This window comes from Amphiura filiformis, chromosome 1 (genome assembly GCF_039555335.1).
Source record: "Amphiura filiformis chromosome 1, Afil_fr2py, whole genome shotgun sequence".
In the NCBI taxonomy this organism is placed as follows: domain Eukaryota; kingdom Metazoa; phylum Echinodermata; class Ophiuroidea; order Amphilepidida; family Amphiuridae; genus Amphiura; species Amphiura filiformis.
The window spans coordinates 23,369,594-23,393,245 of record NC_092628.1 but is presented as its reverse complement, the minus strand read 5'-3'; the positions used below and the strand labels follow the sequence as shown (position 1 = coordinate 23,393,245).

At 38.5% G+C, this 23,652-nt stretch overlaps 1 long non-coding RNA gene across 1 annotated transcript; it reads left to right on the top strand.

Moving 5' to 3' along the window:
• Nucleotides 1-1,093: 1,093 nt before the first annotated feature.
• Nucleotides 1,094-21,437, top strand: LOC140165798 (uncharacterized). The gene is made up of 3 exons (XR_011860770.1): nucleotides 1,094-1,356; nucleotides 19,458-19,555; nucleotides 20,652-21,437. It is a non-coding gene; the product is annotated as an uncharacterized lncRNA (long non-coding RNA).
• The last annotated feature ends 2,215 nt before the right edge of the window (nucleotides 21,438-23,652 follow it).

Here is a 23,652-nt window from a genome sequence, read left to right as displayed (position 1 = left end):
TTCTACCCCATGTAAAACCATTTTTCATATTTTGGTAGCACCAATGTCTTAAATAAAGATTAAAATTTAATTTAAAATGGGTTTTTTGACACAAGTTGAGACTAACTTTTAAGCTACGGGGACCTGAACAGCGCCACGCTTATTTTCAGCTTGCACGAATGCCTCCTTACCATATCCGTACGCGGATTAGTTTTGGGAGCCAAACTTTTTGACCAGATCAAGATGCACCATTTTGTGATATTCTGAACATTTACCAATTGCATATCTTTTAATTTAATTATAATAAACAATCATGGCTACTCATCTTGCTCCCAAGGGACACCCACTTGTTTGCACTACCGACCTATGTTTACCGGGACTATCAAGGGTTACACCAAATGCGGAAGGATTTAGTGGTGTGCTGCCTTCTAAGAACAAAATATTTTTGTTTTTCTTTATTTTTGGAATCAGTGTTAAACATCTTAAAAAAGTGTCATTTCTTTTTATTGCTAGTCGCTCCAAAGTTATAAAACAGCGCTTCAAACAAGTTCGCACCTAGTGAAAAATGTGCTACTTTTTGCCCTTTTGAGAATTCTAGGGCCAGAGCAACATAGTAGGCCATGTTACACTGTATTTATATTCCCATTGATATCAGAAAAGTGATTGATTTCTTTCAAAAATATTCACAATCATAAATATGACAAGGTGGACAAACAGTATGTGAGCATTCCGCCCCCCGCTCTTTATCGTGCAGTATATACGGATATGCCAAAGGCCTATGTTCTAAAGTTTGGGGGTATGGGTAGATGGAACGTCATTTTGGCACTTTAAAATGTTCATTTTCCAAGTTGTGTGTATTATTGTGGCAAGATCTAAAATTAAGAAAACCCATCATTCAAATTGTTTGATATATTTCTCTCTTGGGAATTGAATATTTGATATTAATACCGGCATTTTGGGCCGTGTATTACGAAAAAAGCATGCATTGACTTTCAAAGTCTATTGCGACCCAATTAAATGGTCAGTGATTATTTTAAAAACGTTAATATACGAGTTTTGTTCTTATAATTACATTTTGCATCAAAATAATTTCAAAGATGTTTCACTTTTTCTGCGCCGGTGTCGTGTGACAGACCCCTCTCATGATGAAATCGTAGTACTGTATATGAATATTAATGAACTCTACGTCATACCATGGTCATACATTCGACTCGTACAGATCATGAATGATGGTATTAGATCTAGCTCGTCACCACACTGTGAAATCATTAAATAACACACACGGCGGATGAATTAAACCACAGTATTATTGAAAAGTGTACACTTTTGTTGCAGTTTCTAACCAGTAATTTCGGAATTCAAGCATTTTAAACAACAGTAAGTGTACATTTCGTCCAGTTTCTTACCAGTATTTCATGAGGTCAATGAATTATGGTAGTGAGTGATCTTCATGATCTTAAATGTGTAAGCTTACCAATATAGTATACCATGCTTTACCAAAAGCTGTGATAGTTTCTGCACTGTACAACTCTGTACAGTGTGAGTATGTACGTAAAGTATAACAACTTGAGCAAGTCACAGTATGTTCTCAAGTTGATTTATCCTTTCTATAAATAGCGATGTATGCAGAAAAAATATACATAACCACGTTCTCCGAGTACTGTACATACTACATAGTATAATTTAACTCTAGTCCGGGACTCTAGCGGGGTACACCCATTGTATGTGTACATGGATTGAATCCATGGGTTCCTACAAGGCCGATGACTGGACCGATGACACACACTCGATGGGTGTATCGTATATGTGTGAGTTACGGCTTTTGACAGTTGGCTCCCTCGTCCTAGCCCGAGGTACTCACACCTCCGTCACTACGATTTCCACCAGTGGTAGCGTTAACCTCCGATCGGGGTTATTCACCCCTGATCGGGGGTGAATGACTCCCTAAATTTAACAAATATTAATTTTTCACCCTCTATATATGGGAATATGTGCAAGCTCGGGGGTGAACACTGACCCTCTACTTTTGGACCTTACTCCTACCCCTGACTACACAGCAAAATATTTTTCACCCCCGAGATTTAATTTTCACCCCATGTATTTGGATTTTCTGCAAGCTCTGGAGTGAAAAACACTGGAAAACAACCCCGACTTTTGGGCCTTAATGCTACCCCTGATTTCCACTGTCCTTCTCCGTATGAAGGTCTGAGACTCCTGAGCATATCTGGTCCAGGGTACACATAAAATACCACTTTTTCTCATAAATACCACTTCCTACCATTCCTCACGTGAAGATGAGACTTAAACAAAACATATTTGGTGCATGTTAGTAAATTTTGAGCACATTTGAGGATGGAAAATGTTTTAATTCTTTCTATAAATAGATGCCGTCAGTGTGACGTCATCACCATGACGTGAGTTCACGGTGCCCCCCCTTACCAAAGTGTCAGGCCTGAATTAAACCTGAATTCAGCTAGAAATCAGGCCTGAAATAATGACTAAATTCAGGCCTGATTCTAACCTGAAAAAGGGCCGAAATATTTAAATGAGATAAGCCAGAAATTTAATGTCAGGCCTGAAATTTTAGCCAGAAAAATTTAACCACAAATAATAAGCCAGAATTTTAGCTAGAATTATTTTCAGAATTATTAGCCAGAAATATTAACCAGAAATGAAATCAGGCCTGATTCTAACCTGAAAAAGGGCCGAAATATTTAAATGAGATTAGCCAGAAATGTTAGGGCTGAAATTTTAGCCAGAAAGATTTATACAGAAAAAATTAGCCAGAATTTTAGCTAGAATTATTAAACAGAATTATTAGCCAGAAATGAAATCAGGCCTGATTCTAACCTGAAAAAGGGCCGAAATATTTAAATGAGATTAGCCAGAAATTTTATAAGGCCTGAAATTTTAGCCAGAACAAATTAGCCAGAATTTTAGCTAGAATTATTAAACAGAATATTAGCCAGAAATATTAACCAGACTTCACTCTTCTCAACTTGAACTTCAGCCTCATACATGTGTAGATTGAAATTCCCACAATTGTAATGATCAGAATGCACCAGTGGCATAGCGTCATAGGGGCATGGGGGGCATGTGCCCCCAATCGATTGCAAAATTTAGAAAATCCGATAGGAAAATTGCCAAAAACAGCTTGTGCCCCCCAATCAGACCCGGTGCCCCCAATCCTGGTTGGTGCCCCCCCCCCCCATCGGATGACCCATGCTTCGCCACTGGAATACACCTTTTATAGGATTGTGTTATCAGAACTTGCTGGATAACATCAGTTTATTTGAACTCCAAACCTGAAAGAAGTTTGATATTCATACTGTGCACTTGACCCTCTTTACAAATTAATGCTCTCCTTTCTCAAATGTTGGTCAGTTTTGTTTTCAGTCTTTAACCCAGGTGAAAAGTGTTACTGATGTTCTTGGGGTGTTATGAAGTGGGGAAGGGTTATTTGGAGAGTTCAAATATGGTGAGTTGTCATTTGGAGAGTTCTGATATGGCGAGTTGTCAATTGCAGAGTTCAACTATGGTGAGTCGTCATTTGGAGAGTTCCAAAGTGGCAATTTGTCACCTTGAGCATATTGGAAAAGTTTTGTTTGTATAGTTGGTATGTGGTGTGCTATGTCAATGTAAATTGTAATGGGAAGTTTCTATTTTGAAGTGAGGAGGGTCATTTAGAGAGTTCAAATATTCAGAGCTACCTTTAGCATATTGGAAGAGTTTATGTTTACAAAGCACATCCTAACGGTACTACACAACTCTCCCAATATGCAGAAGCAGTGTTTACTCTGAGGCCGTATGTCTCAATTTTGGCCCAGTGAAAATTATTTTTGTCTCACAAAAAATTGTAATGCTGTATTACAATTAGTCAATTTGGGGAATTACTGAGCCAAAATTGGGCCAATTTGGGAAGAAAATGTTTCATTTGGCGCACCCAATCTCCAGAGAGAGTAAACACTGTGCAGAAGGTGACAACTCACCATATTTGAACTCTCCAAATGACCCTTCCCCCACATTAAAGTACAAACATCCCCAAGACATCAACATGACATACCACATCGGTGTAGGTGATAACTTGCTCATCCTGGTGCATTGAATTCTCCAAATGACCCTCCTCCCACTTCAAAGTACAAACACTCCCAATTTATGCATCAACAGAACACACCACACCCCAAGTTTACCAAATACAACACTTCAAATTTGGTGAAGGTGAAAACTCACCACATTTAAACTCTCCAATGACCCTCCCCCCCACTTCAAAGTAGAAACATCCCCAATATATCAACATTGCCCACCAAATCATCCCAACTTTAAAACCAATACAAACGTACACTATGATGTGACAACCTTATTTGAACTCTCCCAATGACAACTCGCCATATTTGAACTCGCTAAATAACCCTCCCCGCTTCAAAGTACAACCTCCCCAAGACATCAGCATAATTAACACCCCAACAACATCAGTAACACATTTCACCTGGGTCAGCCAGCATCAACCTGCAGTATACCCACATAATTACTAAATAAATGATACATGCATAATGCATGCATGTCTGCTGAATTCAACAACCTTTCTAGGCAATGTTTCCTGGGGAAAAAGAATGACAAAATTCAGGCTTTGAAACTTACGAACAGCTGTTTTTCCTTCCACAGACATAGCTGGTATGTTCCCCATCAACTCCACAAAGTTAAAAGACCCTAAAATACCCTTTAAACTGTTAATTTTTCAAAAAGTTGTGGCAGTTTCTGAGCCTTATCAGTAATCCTTCCTTACAGTTGGTGACCTCTGACCTAATATCATGTGACCATAATTAGCCTGAAAAATAATTAGCCAGAATACCAAATCTGGCTAATATATAGCCATATATTTTTGATTCTGGTTAATGTTTTAACCAGAATACAAAATCTGGCTAAATATCTTAGCCAGAAAACTTTTCAAGTTAAGATTTTAGCCTGAAATTGGATTCAGGTTATGATTTCTGTTTATTAAATAACCAGAATTGATATTCTGGTTAATTTGTTAACCAGAAATTGATATTCTGGTTAATTTATTGGTCTTAGAATAATTTCTGTTTAGATTCAGGCTAAATTAACCAGAATGTGGCCGTTTTTACGTACGTAGGGCATTCATGGCCCTAGTGAGGAAGGAACATGGCCATGATGTTTCGGGCTACCCTAGTCCATACATTCGATATATAGTGGGGACTCTAGTCGTCTCTACAAATATGTCAATGACAGCAAGAACATGATGAAGTCTAACTTGGAATTTGCACATCATCTTGATCTTGATACAGCCCAACAGTCCTACAATGTAGAGGAGTAAAATGGTTAGGTAGAAATGCGCATGCATGCAAATTTTAGTCTGTAGATTTCTTGTAGATGTTGGGTTATGATGGTTTTAAATTGTGTGTGATCTATTATGTTTAAGGGGGTACTACACCCCTAGCCAATTTTTTGCTTATTTTTGTGTTTTTCTCAAAAATTATAGTGCATTGGTGACAAGTAAGATATGTATATTATAGAGGCAAGGACTATAACTACTTGCACTCAAGGCAAGTAGTTATTGATTTATTGATCAAATATTGGTTTTCCCTCATTTTTGACTGTAACTCCACAACTGTTGTCTGTGCTGAAATAAAATTTCCAGTGTAGCAGTTGTAGTCCTTGCCCCAGTATAATATACATATCTTACTTGTCCCCAATGCTCTATAATTTTTGAGAAAAATGTAAAAATAGGCACAAAATTGGGCAGGGGTGTAGTACCCCCTTATCCAAATGATTTGATCGAGTAATTTATCAACTACATGTGGCTAACTCCATGAAGTTGGGGCACAAAGTGTGACACAAGGGTCAAAATTTCAAAATGACTTAATTCTAAATGTAATGTGTGTTTTAGTTACTTCAACTATCATACATGTACTTCAACAAAAAATCTTTTTACATTGGAAAGTACAAAATTTCTGTAGTAGTGCTTTGTTGTTCAGCAGTCAAGGCAAATATCACGATGCTACATGGACACCATTTTATAATAGCTCTCTCTATTTTAAACATACTGTCCATGACATGTCTTCATAAAATACTTTTTTATGATGTCCTACCATGGCAAATTCGCATAATATTACCAATTACACTATCTTAAATCAGAAACAAAAGTTATGAGGTATCAAAAATGGAGAATGACAGGTAAATCTATTCAAAATTGTGTTTGATTTCTGTTTGTATCTAAACTTCACCAGGAATATATTTACAGCTACCTAGGATGGTTCAGAAAGTATTAGATTCACAGCTGGTAGTTTATTTTGAAACTAGAAGTGAAAAAAACCTGCCTTTGTTGCAAAAATTCAACATAATTCTACCGATGCTACTTGGACACCGTGTCCTGTAGAATTGGTAGGATTGTGAGTTTTGCACAAGAAGTAATCATACTTTGTGGTAAAGTTATTTATAAAATTACATTTGGGCCTAGGGACGTTAAAAGTTGTAGAAAAAATAAAAAAAGGATACCTAAAAAACTGGTGAATACATAAAACTGACAAAACTGTGTACCGATGCTACATGGACACCGTGTCTGATAGTGCAAATTTGTATTGAACACATAAATATTTTACAATGGTTGCCTGCCCTCAAAAGTTAATATGTTTAGTTGTTTGTCATCTAGTTTCAAAATATAAGAAGAAATTACATACATTTTAACTGTTTGCTTCCCAATGCTATACTTTGATCACAATGCTACATCTCGATGCTACATGGACACCGCACCATTTTTTCAAAATATTTACTCTTTGTAAAATAGCAGCTCCTCAAATCAAGTTCCCTTGACAACCCCTACCCAGTCACATCTTAAAATAAGTCCATTCATGTCAGTATGTGTACTGACCTTGCTGTAAGCAAGTGTAATGGTTTGAAATCTCCCGATGCTACACGTGGACACCACAGTGACATTTTCTCATGAAATTTTAAAACGACTGAGAGCTTGGGCACAAATGCTGGTCAAATTTCCTATTAAAACACGTTTACATCAATCAAAACACAAAACAAATTGATTTGGATGATTTAAAAGACAGCGTTCAAGATTTGACTTACGTTTGGTGGACACACGTGTGAAAAAAAGTATTTAGGGGTGAAAAGAACCAAAATTCTTGAATGTTTATATGTTTCAAGGGTAAAATGTCATCTAGTTTCAGATTTTGGCACTTGAAACTCCCTATCTTTTATAGATTTTGAGAAAAAAATCATTTTTTGGTCCGATTTTGGCCGAAAATGGCCATTTTGGGGTGACAAAAATTTTGACTTGCAGATTTCCTGTGAGTATATGAACATGAAAACTATCAAATAGTGCCTAATTTTCTATTCTAATTGTGTAACAAGGGTACAATTGTGATATTAAAAGCATTGAATGGGATCCATATATTTCTTTATTTTTGTAGCAGGGGTAGAAACTTGAGGGTTCGGGTGACAATTGATTTAGAAAAATATACAATATTCGCATCATTTTTAATTTGAAAAATCTCCACAATGGTATGAGCTATAGGGATGCTTTAAGTGTTTATTTGCTCAGTATTTCATTAGCTAAATGGTGATATAACAAACAAGTAAGCTAGATCTACAGAAAATAAAATAACTTGCAAAATGCTACCCCCACCCCTAAGGATTTTGAGGGCGTGAAAAAAGTCACAGATTTTGCAAAAAAAATAAGTCCTTCAAAATTGGGAGGTTTGAGGCTGAACAAAAGACATGTTGCCCTTACCAATGCCTCCCTCTAGAGCAACATGTTTTTGTTTAGCCCTGAGTATCCCCATTTTGAAGGACTTATTTTTTTTGCTCCAATTTGGGGACTTCGGGCAGAAATATGCCTGTACAGTGCTATGGGGAAAATTTTCAAGTTGATAATTATGCATTTTTTATGTCAGATTCAGTTTCTACACAAAATTTCACCCTAGAAAATGTTCCTTTAAGGGCATACTACACCCATATATTGGTTTGATTGGTCTAAAAAAATATTTTTTCATTTATAGCTAGGCGATATATGCACGGATCATGTGAAATTTAAAAAAAATGAAAAAAAGAAGAAAAAAAATGCTTTTACACATTGTAGTAAGTCATTTTAGCCCTATATATTTTTTGTTTACTGTGTATCCTAGTAACTCAGATGATCAGATCTGTGTTTCATAACAAACTATAATTTATTCTTTTCAACATGTTCAAGTAGGGTACATGAATAGAATACATTAAATCCTTTGTTATACTCTCTATAGAAAATCTATAGTGGTGCATGCAAAATATATAACACTGAATAAATTAAATAAACACTTACACAATGGATGAATAGTCATTAGTCAATTTGATTATATAATGTGTTGTTAGGAGAAGAAAAGGCTATTAGGTCACCGTATGTCAGGTTATAGGTCAATTGGTTCAGGACTTCAGGTCAAATTTAAGCATCAATTTTGAATACACATGTAAGAGTCTGTGATATCATAATGAGGAATAATTTTGATATTCTGTCTTTAACTGGATATATATCGAGAAGTGCAAGGTGGATATACTAATATACCTTGGGATGTAAATGGTGAGTACAATTTAGAATGCCTAGTTGAGACGGATTTCACAAATAAATATAAAATAGTTACCAAAATCACAAACGTTAAGCTTACGGAAAACTACCCAATATGGTGGTATAGGTGACAAGAAATACAATTTTTTCATTGCTGCAGTATGGTTGTGGTAACCTGTTACCTGGGGCTTAATTATGTTTCAGTGAAATAATGTCGCAAGTTAAAAATACAAAATATAGCTCAACATTGAAAATAGAAGCATTGTAACCAGTTCCTTTTTTGATAGTTGTGGAGCACCAAGTTCATGAAGTCATAAAAGAAATCAGGAACCACTTATTCCCATTTTACATATCAACTTTATTTCCCTAACGTGTTAGCAACACATATCCAAAATTTTTACGAAATCCGTTGATAGTAAGCTTTCCAAAATGAAGTGAATTTAAATCATCAGTGATGTACCACCTTTTGGCTTCTACTTTTAAAAGCATGTAAGCTACGTTGATACCGATGCCACCAATAAAACGAGAAGATTTGCCCCTTCATTTTGCATACCATTTTTGTCCAATTTTTTTTGTAATTTCTTCACAAAATGCAAAAAATGCAAAAAAAAAATCAATGGGTGTAGTACCCCCTTAAGCAGGGTATCTTTCACTTTAAGTTTCCACCATTCTGTCCGCCAAACGCAAGTCAAAGCTTGAACGCTGACATAAGTACATGTGCTGTGGGTGAGCGTTTATACCGATACCAAAGTTTTTCTGGACACCGCATGTAGCATAGGGAAGCTCATTTTTGACATCCCATAAATTTTAATCAACTGGTTTCCGTTTTGTTTGAATGTACTTTTTAGTTACTACCAACATTAATTCATGTAATATTATGTGAAACTGTGACTATTTGATGTTACAATTGAAATTATTTGGATTCCGCATACTTGAATTTTCTATGTAACGTTTTTTGCCCTAAAAAGTGCTGGACACCAACCACTTAATGGCCCGTAAAAATTAAAAAATAATAGGTACAATATTCAAGTAACTTTTACATGAAAGTTAAACTTCATATCTATTTAGAAAATATCAACTGAGGAGAAAAGGTTCATATAAGAAATATTCAACTGCATTCATATTATAAAATTCTCCCAATTTGTACTGTGCCCCAACTTCATGGAATAAGCCATGTATCCACGACAACACAATACTATATAGGGACTGTGCAATAATTATGTCTACACCCAGGGTGATGTCTACACCCTGGGCCCTTAATTACTTATATAGTAACTCGGGGTCTGAAACAGTAACACAGGGCCTCGACTTAGTAACTCGGGGTCCAAGATAGTAACTCGGGGCCTCGTCTTATTAACTCGGGGTCCAAGATTGTAACTCGGGCCTCGACTTAGTAACTCGGGTCTGAGATAGTAACACGGACCCCGAGATAGTAACCCGGGTCCGAGATAGTATCTCGGCCTCGACTTAGTAACTCGGGTCTGAGATAGTAACTTGGGGCCTCAACTTAGTAACTTGGTATCTGAGATAGTAACACGGACCCCAAGATAGTAACTCGGGATCCGAGATAGTAATCCGGGCCCCCGACTTTATAACTCAGGGTCCGGGATAGTAACTCAGGGTCCGAGATAGTAAGTCGGGGCCCCAACTTAGTAACTCGGAGTCCGAGATAATAACTCGGGGCCCCGATATACTAATTGGGGGTCCGAGATAGTAGCTCAGGGTCCCGAGATACTAATTCAGGGTCTGATATAGTAACTCGGGCCCCGACTTAATAACACAGGGTCCTTAGATAGTAACTCAGGGTTCCGACTTAATAACTTGGGGTCACAGATATAATAACTCGGGGTCCGAGATAGTAACTCGGGGCCTCAACTTAGTAACTCGGGGTCTGAGATAGTAACATGGACAACAAGATAGTAACTCGGGGTCCGAGTTAGTAACTTGGGGCCTCGACTTAGTAACTCGGGGTCTGAGATAGTAACTCAGGGCCTCATCTTATTAACTCGGGGTCCAAGATTGTAACTCGGGCCTCGACTTAGTAACTCGAGTCTGAGATAGTAACACGGACCCGAGATAGTAACCCGGGTCCGAGATAGTAACTCGGGCCTCGACTTAGTAACTCGGGTCTGAGATAGTAACTTGGGGCCTCAACTTAGTAACTTGGTATCTGAGATAGTAACACGGACCCCAAGATAGTAACTCGGGGTCCGAGATAGTAATCCGGGCCCCGACTTTATAACTCAGGGTCCGGGATAGTAACTCAGGGTCCGAGATAGTAAGTCGGGGCCCCGACTTAGTAACACGGAGTCCGAGATAGTAACTCGGGGCCCCGATATACTAATTGGGGGTCCGAGATAGTAGCTCAGGGTCCCGAGATACTAATTCAGGGTCTGATATAGTAACTCGGGCCCCGACTTAATAACACGGGGCCCTTAGATTAGTAACTTAGGGTTCCGACTTTATAACTTGGGGTCAGAGATATAATAACTCAACTTAGTAACTCGGGGTCTGAGATAGTAACACGGACAACGAGATAGTAACTCGGGGTCCGAGTTAGTAACTTGGGGGCCCCATCTTAGTAACTTGGGGCCCCAACTTAGTAACTCGGGTACCGAGATAGTAACTCGGGGCTTCAACTTAGTAACTTGGGGTCTGAGATAGTAACACGGACAACGAGATAGTAACTCGGGGTCCGAGTTAGTAACTTGGGGGCCCCAACTTAGTAACTTGGGGCCCCGACTTAGTAACTCGGGTACCGAGATAGTAACTCGGGGCTTCAACTTAGTAACTCGGGGTCTGAGATAGTAACACGGACAACGAGATAGTAACTCGGGGGCCCCAACTTAGTAACTCGGGGTCCGAAATAGTAACTCGGGGCCCCGACTTATTAACTCGGGGTCAGAGATAGTAACTTGGGGCTTCGATTTAATAACTTGGGGTCTGAAACAGTAACACGGGGTCTGAGATAGTAATTCAGGGCCCCGACTTAGTAACTTCGGGGTCCGAGATAGTAACTAGGGGTCCGAGATAGTAATTCGGGGCCTCGACTTAGTAACTTGGGGTCCGAGATAGTAACTCGGGGCCCGACTTAGTAACTCGGGGTCTCGGATAGTAACCCGGGGCCTCGACTTAGTAACTCGGGGTCCGAGATAGTAACGCGGGGCATCGATTTATTAACTCGGGTCTGCACCCCGAGATTGTAACTCGGGGTCCGAGATAGTAATTCGGGGGCCGACTTAGTAATTGGGGGCTAGAGATAGTAACTTGGGGCTTCAACTTAGTAACTTGGGGTCTGAGATCGTACTACGGGCCCCGAGATAGTAGCCCGGGGTCCGAGATAGTAATTCGGGCCTCGACTTAGTAACTCGGGTCTGAGATAATAACACGGACCCCCAGATTGTAACTCGGGGTCCAAGATAGTAACTGGGGGCCCCGACGTAGTAACTGGGGGTCAGAGATAGTAACTCGGGGCCTCGACTTAGTAACTCGGGTCCGAGATAGAAACTTGGGGCCTCAACTTAGTAACTTGGTATCTGAGATAGTAACACAGACCCGAGATAGTAACTCGGGGTCCGAGATAGTAATTCGGGCCCCCGACTTTATAACTCAGGGGCCGGGATAGTAACTCAGGGTTCGAGATAGTAACTTGGGGCCTCGACTTAATAACTCAGGGTCTGAAACAGTAACACGGACCCGAGATAGTAACTCGGGTCTGAGATAGTAATTCAGGACCCCCAATTAGTATCTTGGGCCCCAATTTACTATCTCGGACTCGAAGTTACTAAGTCGGGCCCCGACTTACTATCTCGGACCCTGAGTTATTATCCCGGACTCTGAGTTATAAAGTCGGGGCCAGAATTACTATCTCGGACCACGAGTTCCTATCTCGGTCTGTGTTACTATCTTAGATACCAAGTTACTAAGTTGAGGCCCCAAGTTACTATCTTGGACCCGAGTTACAATCTCGGGTCCGTGTTATTATTTCAGACCCGAGTTACTAAGTCGAGGCCTGAGTTACTATCTCGGACCCCCAATTAGTATATCTTGGGGTCCGTGTTACTATCTCAGACCCCAAGTTACTAAGTTGAGGCCCCGAGTTACTATCTCAGACCCGAGTTACAATCCCGGGGTGCGTGTTACTATCTCAGACCCGAGTTACTAAGTCGAGGCCCCGAGTTACTATCACGGACCCCGAGTTACTAAGTCGAGGCCCGAGTTACTATCTCAGACCCCGAAGTTACTAAGTCGGGTCGAAGTTAGTTATCTCAGACCCCAAGTTACTAAGTCGAGGCCCGAATTACTATCTCGGACCCTGAGTTACTATCTGCACCGAGTTACTAAGTCGGGCCCTGAATTACTATCTCAGACCCCGAGTTACTATCTCGGGGAGAGTATTACTATCTCAGACCCAAGTTACTAAGTCGAAGCCCTGAGTTACTATCTCAGACCCCGAGTTACTATCTCGGACCCCGAGTTACTATCTCAGACCCCGAGTTACTAAGTTGAGGCCCTGACTTACTATCTCTGACCCTGAGTTACTATCCCGGACCCTTAGTTATAAAGTCCGGGGCCCGAATTACTATCTCGGACCCCGAGTTACTATCTCGGGGTCCGTGTTACTGTTTCAGACCCAGAGTTATTAAGTCGGGGCCCCGAGTTACTATCTCAGACCCCGAGTTACTATCTCGGGGAGAGTATTACTATCTCAGACCCAAGTTACTAAGTCGAAGCCCTGAGTTACTATCTCGGACCCCGAGTTACTATCTCGGACCCCGAGTTACTATCTCGGACCCCGAGTTACTATCTCGGACCCCGAGTTACTAAGTCAAGGCCCTGACTTACTATCTCTGACCCTGAGTTACTATCCCGGACCCTGAGTTATAAAGTCCGGGGCCCGAATTACTAGCTCGGACCCCGAGTTACTATCTCGGGTCCGTGTTACTATCTCAGATACCAAGTTACTAAGTTGAGGCCCCAAGTTACTATCTTGGACCCCGAGTTACTAAGTCGAGGCCCCGATTTACTATCTCGGACCCCGAGTTACTAGGTCGGGCCCTGAATTACTATCTCAGACCCGAGTTACTATCTCGTGGTCCGTGTTACTGTCTCAGACCCCAAGTTATTAAGTCGAGGCCCCAAGTTACTATCTCTGACCCCGAGTTAATAAGTCGGGGTCCCAAGTTACTATCTCGGACACCGAGTTACTAAGTCGAGGCCCCGAGTTACTGTCTTAAACCCTGAGTTACTAAGTCGAGGCCCCAAGTTACTATCTCGGACCCCGAGTTACTATTTCGGACCCCAAGTTACTAAGTTGGGGCCCAGAGTTACTATCTAGGACCCCGAGTTACTATCTTGGACCCAGAGTTACTAAGTCTGAGATACTATCTCGGGCCTATCTTGGACCCAAGATACTAAGTCCGGAGATACCGAGTTACTAAGTCGGGGCCCGAGTTACTATCTTGGACCCTGAGGTACTATCTCGGGCCCCGAGTCATGGCCCCGGGCTACTAAGTCGGGCCCTGAGTTACTATCTCGGACCCGAGTTACTAAGTCGGGCCCTGAGTTACTAAGTCGGGCCCCGAACTACTAACTCGGACTCCGAGTTACAAATTCAGGACCTCGAGTTACTGAGTTGGGGCTCGAGTTACTATTTCGGACCCCGAGTTACTATCTTGGACCCGGAGTTACTAACTCAGATACCGAGTTACTAAGTCAGGGCCCGAGTTACTAAGTCGGGGCTTGAGTTACTATCACTGACCCGAGTTACTATCTTGGACCCGGAGTTACTAAGTCGGGCTTCGAGTTACTATCTGGGACCCCGAGTTACTAAATTGGGGCCCGAGTTGCTGTCTCACACCCTGAGTTACTAAGTCAGGGTCCCGAGTTACTATCTCGGACCCGGAGTTACTAAGTCGTGGCCCGGAGCTACTACCTTGGACCCCAAGTTACTAAGTCAGGACCTCGAGTTACTAAGTTGGGGCTCGAGTTACTATTTTGGACCCCGAGTTACTATCTTGGACCCAGAGTTACTAACTCAGATACCGAGTTACTAAGTCGAGGCCCGAGTTACTACATCGCACCCCGATTTACTAAGTCGGGCCCCGAGTTACAGTCGGGCCCTGAGTTACTATCTCGGACACACACAAGTTTTAAGGTGTATTTTGACGAAAAGAATTCCCGTTTCATCTCTACATAATCACATGACCTATTTTTTGCGATTGCACGAACAGGTATACGTAATTGTGGCAACACTGATTAGTGTATATTTCTATGCTGGGCTTTTTTCATGAGCCACTCCCGCCTAGGAAGTACCTATACACCCTCACGCAAGTCAATTGAAGCCGTACAATTTATCGCTAATTTACGACCATAAAATTTAGACACTTCTCTTGTCTGTATTAGCATCAACTTTCTCATGTCACGTTTTCATGTCAGAAATTAACATAACTCCCGAAACCGAAAACAGAAATTATCTTTTCTGTAGGCAACAAAAGACTAGAATAAACACTCTAGTGTATGCCACAACTTTATCATGCTCACAAGTGAAACAGGACATTGAAGTTCATGATTCCCATTGTGCTACATGTGTATACCACACTCTCATGTGTACAACAATATTATCACTATAGATGATTTCCATTGTGCTATACAACATTCCCATGCATGCTGCAACTTTTACCACAGGTGGAACAGAGCACTATAGATGATTTCCATTGTGCTATACAACACTCCCATGTATACTACAACTTTGTCACAGGTGAAACGGAGCATTATAGATGATTTCCATTGTGTTATACAACACTCCCATGTATACTACAACTTTATCACAGGTGGAACAGAGTACTATTGATGATTTCCACTGTGCTATACAACATTCCCATGTATACTACAACTTTATCACAGGTGGAACAGAGCACTATAGATGATTTCCATTGTGCAATACAACACTCCCATGTATACTACAACTTTATCACAGGTGGAACAGAGTACTATTGATGATTTCCACTGTGCTATACAACATTCCCATGTATACTACAACTTTATCACAGGTGGAACAGAGTACTATTGATGATTTCCACTGTGCTATACAACATTCCCATGTATACTACAACTTTATCACAGGTGGAACAGAGTACTATAGATGATTTCCATTGTGCTATACAACACTCCCATGTATGCTACAACTATATCACAGGTGGAACTGAACACTATAGATCATTTCCATTGTGCTATACAACACTCCCATGTACTACAACTTTATCACAGGTGGAACTGAACACTATAGATGATTTCCATTGTGCTATACAACATTCCCATGTATACTACAATTTTATCACAGGTGGAACAGAGGACTATAGATGATTTCCAATGTGCTATACAACACACCCATGTATACTACAACTTTATCACAGGTGGAACAGAGTACTATTGATGATTTCCACTGTGCTATACAACATTCCCATGTATACTACAACTTTATCACAGGTGGAAAGAGTACTATAGATGATATCCATTTTGCTATACAACACTCCCATGTATACTACAACTTTGTCACAGGTAGACCTGAACACTATAGATGATTTCCATTGTGTTATACAACACTCCCATGTATACTACAACTTTATCACAGGAGGAACAGAGTACTTTTGATGATTTCCACTGTGCTATACAACATTCCCATGTATACTACAACTTTATCATGGTTCGAACAGACTACTATAGATGATTTCCATTGTGCTATACAACACTCCCATGTATACTACAACTTTGTCACAGGTGGAACTGAACACTGTAGATGATTTCCATTGTGTTATACAATACTCCCATGTATACTACAACTTTGTCACAGGTGGAACAGAACAGAGTACTATAGATGATTTCTATTGTGTTATACAACTCTCTCATGTATACTACAACCGTCACAGGTGGAACAGAGCACTATAGATGATTTCCACTGTGCTATACAACACTCCCATGTATACTACAACTTTATCATGGGTGGAACAGAGCACAAAGATGATTTCCATTGAGCTATTCAACACTCCCATGTATACTACAACTTTATCATGGGTGGAACAGAGCACAAAGATGATTTCCATTGAGCTATACAACACTCCCATGTATACTACAACTTTATCATGGTGGAACAGAATACTATAGATGATTTCCATTGACCTATACAACACTCATGTATACTACAACCGTCACAGGTGGAACAGAGCACTATAGATGATTTCCACTGTGCTATACAACACTCCCATGTATACTACAACTTTATCATGGGTGAAACAGAGCACAAAGATGATTTCCATTGAGGTATACAACACTCCCATGTATACTACAACTTTATCATACAACACTCCCATGTATACTACAACTTTATCATGGGTGGAACAGAGCACAAAGATGATTTCCATTGAGCTATACAACACTCCCATGTATACTACAACTTTATCATGGGTGGAACAGAGTACTATAGATGATTTCCATTCAGCTATACAACACTCCCATGTATACTACAACTTTATCATGGATGGAACAGAGCACAAAGATGATTTCCATTGAGCTATACAACACTCCCATGTATACTACAACTTTATCATGGGTGGAACAGAGTACTATAGATGATTTCCATTGAGCTATACAACAGTCCCATGTATACTACAACTTTATCATGGATGGAACAGAGCACAAAGATGATTTCCATTGAGCTATACAACACTCCCGTGTATACTACAACTTTATCATGGGTGGAACAGTGTACTATAGATGATTTCCATTGAGCTATACAACACTCCCATGTATACTACAAGTTTATCATACAACACTCCCATGTATACTACAACTTTATCATGGGTGGAACAGAGCACAAAGATGATTTCCATTGAGCTATACAACACTCCCATGTATACTACAACTTTATCATGGTGGAACAGAGTACTATAGATGATTTCCATTGAGCTATACAACACTCCCATGTATACTACAACTTTATCATGGATGGAACAGAGCACAAAGATGATTTCCATTGAGCTATACAACACTCCCATGTATACTACAACTTTATCATGGGTGGAACAGAGTACTATAGATGATTTCCATTGAGCTATACAACACTCCCATGTATACTACAACTTTATCATGGGTGGAACAGAGCACAAAGATGATTTCCATTGAGCTATACAACACTCCTATGTATACTACAACTTTATCATGGGTGGAACAGAGCACAAAGATGATTTCCATTGAGCTATACAACACTCCCATGTATACTACAACTTTATCATGGGTGGAACAGAGTAATATAGATGATTTCCATTGAGCTATACAACACTCCCATGTATACTACAACTTTATCATGGGTGGAACAGAGTAATATAGATGATTTCCATTGAGCTATACAACACTCCCATGTATACTACAACTTTATCATGGTGGAACAGAGTACTATAGATGATTTCCATTGAGCTATACAACACTCCCATGTATACTACAACTTTATCATGGATGGAACAGAGCACAAAGATGATTTCCATTGAGCTATACAACACTCCCATGTATACTACAACTTTATCATGGGTGGAACAGAGTACTATAGATGATTTCCGTTGAGCTATACAACACTCCCATGTATACTACAACTTTATCATGGGTGGAACAGAGCACAAAGATGATTTCCATTGAGCTATACAACACTCCCATGTATACTACAACTTTATCATGGGTGGAACAGAGCACAAAGATGATTTCCATTGAGCTATACAACACTCCCATGTATACTACAACTTTATCATGGGTGGAACAGAGTACTATAGATGATTTCCATTGAGCTATACAACACTCCCATGTATACCACAACTTTATCATGGGTGGAACAGAGTAATATAGATGATTTCCATTGAGCTATACAACACTCCCATGTATACTACAACTTTATCATGGGTGGAACAGAGCACAAAGATGATTTTCATTGAGCTATACAACACTCCCATGTATGCTACAACTTTATCATGGGTGGAACAGAGCACAAAGATAAGATGATTTCCATTTAGCTATACAGCACTCCCATGTATACTACAACTTTATCATGGGTGGAACAGAGCACAAAGATGATTTCCCTTGAGCTATACAACACTCCTATGTATACTACAACTTTATCATGGGTGGAACAGAGCACAAAGATGATTTCCATTGAGCTATACAACACTCCCATGTATACTACAACTTTATCATGGGTGGAACAGAGTAATATAGATGATTTCCATTGAGCTATACAACACTCCCATGTATACTACAACTTTATCATGGGTGGAACAGAGCACAAAGATGATTTTCATTGAGCTATACAACACTCCCATGTATGCTACAACTTTATCATGGGTGGAACAGAGCACAAAGATGATTTCCATTTAGCTATACAGCACTCCCATGTATACTACAACTTTATCATGGGTGGAACAGAGTACTATAGATGATTTCCATTGCGCTATACAACACTCCCATGTATACTACAACTTTATCATGGGTGGAACAGAGTACTATAGATGATTTCCATTCAGCTATACAACACTCCCATGTATACTACAACATTATCATGGGTGGAACAGGACACTATCTATTGTGCTATAATGTAAATTATTTGTAGTGTCTTGTCCCTCCTGTGACAAAGTTGTGGTATACAAGGGAATGTTGAATAGCACAATTAAAATTATGATTTATGTGTCCCTTCCCACCCGTGACAAAGTTGTGGTATACAAGGAATGTTGTATTGTTTAAATCAAATCATCTTTACTATCCTATCCCACCTGTGACAAAGTTGCGGTATTCATGGGTATCTTGTAAAGCACAATTTTAATCTTCTATATTTTACCCACATGTAACATTTATGTTTTTTGTGTTTTATATTTTAAAGAATGGTGCAAACTTCATGAAGTAAATGAACATGTGAAGCCATTGGCTGCGAGTTTGGGTGTCAGGGCATCTGATATTTTGCAATTGATCTTCCTAGAGGTGAGTTAAGGTTTACACTATGTGTTTTGGGCAGAATTTTCTGCCGAATGTTAAATAAGTTTAGCTTAGATTTCCAAGTTTCATAAATGAAAATTTACAATTATTTCTTGATATTTCTTGATTTGTTTTTTAATATATCTAAGCAATAGTTTTGCCATTTTAACCCTCCCAAAAACATCATGCAAATGGGGTGGAAATGACACCACTTATATCAATCATTGGGATTTCCTTTATAAAACCAATACCATTCCTCATGTGTGTCAGCTTTACTTGTCTCAATATTCGAATGCAAATGCTGCTAGTTCATGCTACCTTCTAACTCGCCTTATGAAAGACGTATATAGAACATATTGACCATTTTAGGTGGCATTTTGTCTTTATTTGTATTTTCAGATAGCTAACTCAAATACTACACTTTGCAGATACAATAGCTAGCTATGTCAAATCCATTATGTTCATTTAAAACTTAAATCAGCAAAGAAAAGTGTTTAAATGGGATTTTGTGAATTTGCATAAGTCAAAAAAAGCTGTTTTGAAAAAATCACATCCTGTACGATAATTTTAAAGCAATTCTGTGCACAACACCATAGTTAAGTTTGCCACCTTAAATATCTACCGTATATAATTTTTAAAAATTCTGTGACTTAATTTATAATTCTATTACTCTTACGACCCATTATTCAAAATTGCGTACTGTGATTTGTTAAAACACGTCACATGAGAGCCCATTATTCTGCAATAATGGGTCAAGCGCATCTTGCACTCTACGCACAGCATTACGCTGTGCAATATTTCGCGATACACGCTCCACCTTGAAGTAAACAACTTAAAATATTTGTGCCAAAAAATGATATTTTCTCTTTAAATTGCACTATTTTCTGGTAATAGAATAGAAATAAAGGGTGCAGCATTTTCCTTTACATGCAAATAATGTGTCCTCGGCAGTAAAAACGTTTAAATAATGGGTGAGGACACATTATTTTGGGTGTAAAGGATAATGCATTACCCTTTATTTCTTAAATAAAAGGAAGGTCTGAAAATGTTGTGTTAATTATTATTAATATTCATGTTATTCTCATTAATAACTTTTCTGCAGGCACTAGCACTGTCTAAGGAGTAAGGATTCCTTCAATAGTTTGCAGATTGAAGCAGCCTTTTAACAGGCAACAACACAAAGAACAAGAGAGTATAGAGAATCAAGAATGCAGCAAATAAGAACTGCGCTGAAGTCTTTGGATGTCATTATTGGAACTTAATAACAATCCATTGCCATAGTCCATTTGGGACAAGATCAAGGCACAAACCACCAGATAGTAGATGCCATGGTCCTTGAAACCAATTGATATTTTATGTAGTTACTTATTTATAATAGATTACGGGGATACAATGTATATGATATGTGCAGCCACTGTCATCTGTGTATCAAATATAACACAGAGGTTGCATACTGGATTGCAGAGCTGGATTGATGGAATCATCGTCAACTGTTAGCATAGCAGAAGATAAGCTATGTGTATGATAATTTGATGCGCCAATAGAAAACTCTATCTCCTCATCATTTAGCTTCCAGAGATTTTATGGTCATCCAGTGTTTTATTCAGTGATGCTAGATGAGGCTGTTTTCATGGAGATTGGATAAGATACATTAAAATATCTGAATAACTGAATGTCATCACTGTAACATATAGAGGTTTCTTGATTGACAAGTGTATAATATTATGGTGAATGACATATATCATATGTAACAGGGCCAATCATGGATCCTTGTGACAGGCTTTGTCGTCTAGATTTTAAAGGGGAGTGGTTACTCACTCTCTAGTATGATGCTAGGCAAGTGGTCAAATCATTTTCTAGTATGATTGCTAGGAGAGCTGTTAACATTGTATTTGAACATAGATATTGGAACATCTGTGATTTGAAGTTATGATTTTTATGTGAGCTGGCTATCTAGTGAATATAACTGGTATTACCATATAGTCACATAACAGTAAAAAAAATAATTCTTAAGGTTGGTCTTAACCCTCAGGGAATTAAGGGCCTCATAACTGCTAAATTTTTGGTCTAAAGTATATTAAAGTACTAGTATACATAATTTTTACATATTTAAAATGACAAAACTTGATGAATTCATATGCGAGGTCAAATTTGGGCAAAAATGCTCAGTTATGGAGAAAATTAAAAACAAAATTTTACCCAAATTTTCATGGGCATTGTACCAAAAAAATTCTTTACAAAATTAATTTTTGAAACATATTTTTTATTTATTTTTTAAAATTTTGACCAACTTTGAGAAAATTTTACCAAAACTGGTTGAAAAATGCTCAATTTTGCGGAAAAAAAAATGAAAAAAAGCCTGATTTTTCGCTCAATTTTCAATTTTTTGGGTGAAGTTGATCAAAATTTTAAAAAGTAAATGGTCCTAGATATCTATACGCTGGCGAAGTTACGTAATAATCGGATTAACTACCATAGCAATAGGTACAAACAATTTTTGATTATATCGCTGCACTACTACGTTCATGCGGTACCTCTGCATTGAACCATAGATGTCAAAGAAATGCTAATCACTTGCACCTGTAAGATTAGTCTCTTTGAAAAGAGCGGTATTGTATTCAATCTACTATATGATTGACGACAGGTGATGAGTGCAACCTGCTTGTAGTGCAGCGCGGTATATTCAAAATTAATCTGATTAATTACGTAACTTCGCCAGCGTATATCTAGTTTTTTAAAAATATAAATTTTTACTGAAGAATGTTTTTGTTGTTGCCAAAAATAATAAAAAAAAAAAAAATGGTTTGAATGTAAAGATTTCTTGATCAATTTTCATGAACACAGCAATGAAATTCAGACATGGAACTTTCATAACTTTCAGCTAACTCCAATTAGGCTGGAATTAGCAAAGTCAAACACTGAAAGGGATGCAAATTATTATAATTATATTCTCACAGTACATGGTGTCCCAGAAAACATCTCCAGAAATAGACAATATCATCAAAATATTTTAAAAGCAGCGGGTAGCTCATTGTGCACATTATACACAAATTTTATTTTGCTTCGGTTGGCTGGATGCAAAGAAATGAGTGATTGATCACACAATGCACACATCAACAACTCATTCCAAGTTTGATTAACAGGCACTTTTGTCACACTTGCTCACCCCTTCGTAAAGTTTGTGTATCTCATTCAATTCGGTCCTCTGATCTATTTTATACGATGGTATTATGTTAATCATGCTTGCACTGAAGGTGAAAAACGTGAGTGAATATAACATTTGATCTGCCTTTACTTTGATACACAGTGCCTGAATTGTAAGAAACTTAACATGGATTGCAGAAATTGGATAGCTATATAATTAACAGATGTAATTCTTTACGCAATATGTTAAACTTTCAAAAACCCAAGAAATACATGATTAAGTCATGAGCTTAGAGCTTCTAATTTTTATACTGTGCTATATTATGTTTAATGTTTTAATTTTTTAAGTTAAAACTTTGCATTCATGGCAATATTTGAAGCAACATTTTGTCCAAGAAAACTTTTTGCAAGAGATTTTTGCAAGCTTTCCAGCTTTAATTCTTTGTGTTGTGCAATATGTTATATTGCAACTTTCCAAAGAACATGTGAGCCAAGGATGACAATGATCAAGTGCTTGTACATCTTTACGTGTGATTTTTGATACCATGCAACATTATGTTCAAATTTAAACAGATTTTCATTTTACATAGCCATTTCTTGGAAAATTCCAAAACATTAATTATTGTGTGAGAAACCTTTTTTGTCAGCTGGAATTCTTTATACAATAATTCTTTATGCAATAATTATATTAATATTAACGAAAAAATATATTTACAAGTACCAAGCACCATTTTAGATTCAAGCTTTAATATCACACAGTATTTTCACATTTTAACAAAAGTTTATTACATGTTTAGCAAAACACAGATTGTGTAAGAAGAATAAAAAGAATTTCACCAAAAAAAAACACAAAGTCAATTGATAAGCATTAGTGTGCATTGTGTTGAATGATCTTTCTTTCAAACTTAATGAAATGAATTGAGATGTATGTTATGTAATCGCTCATATCTTTGCAATCA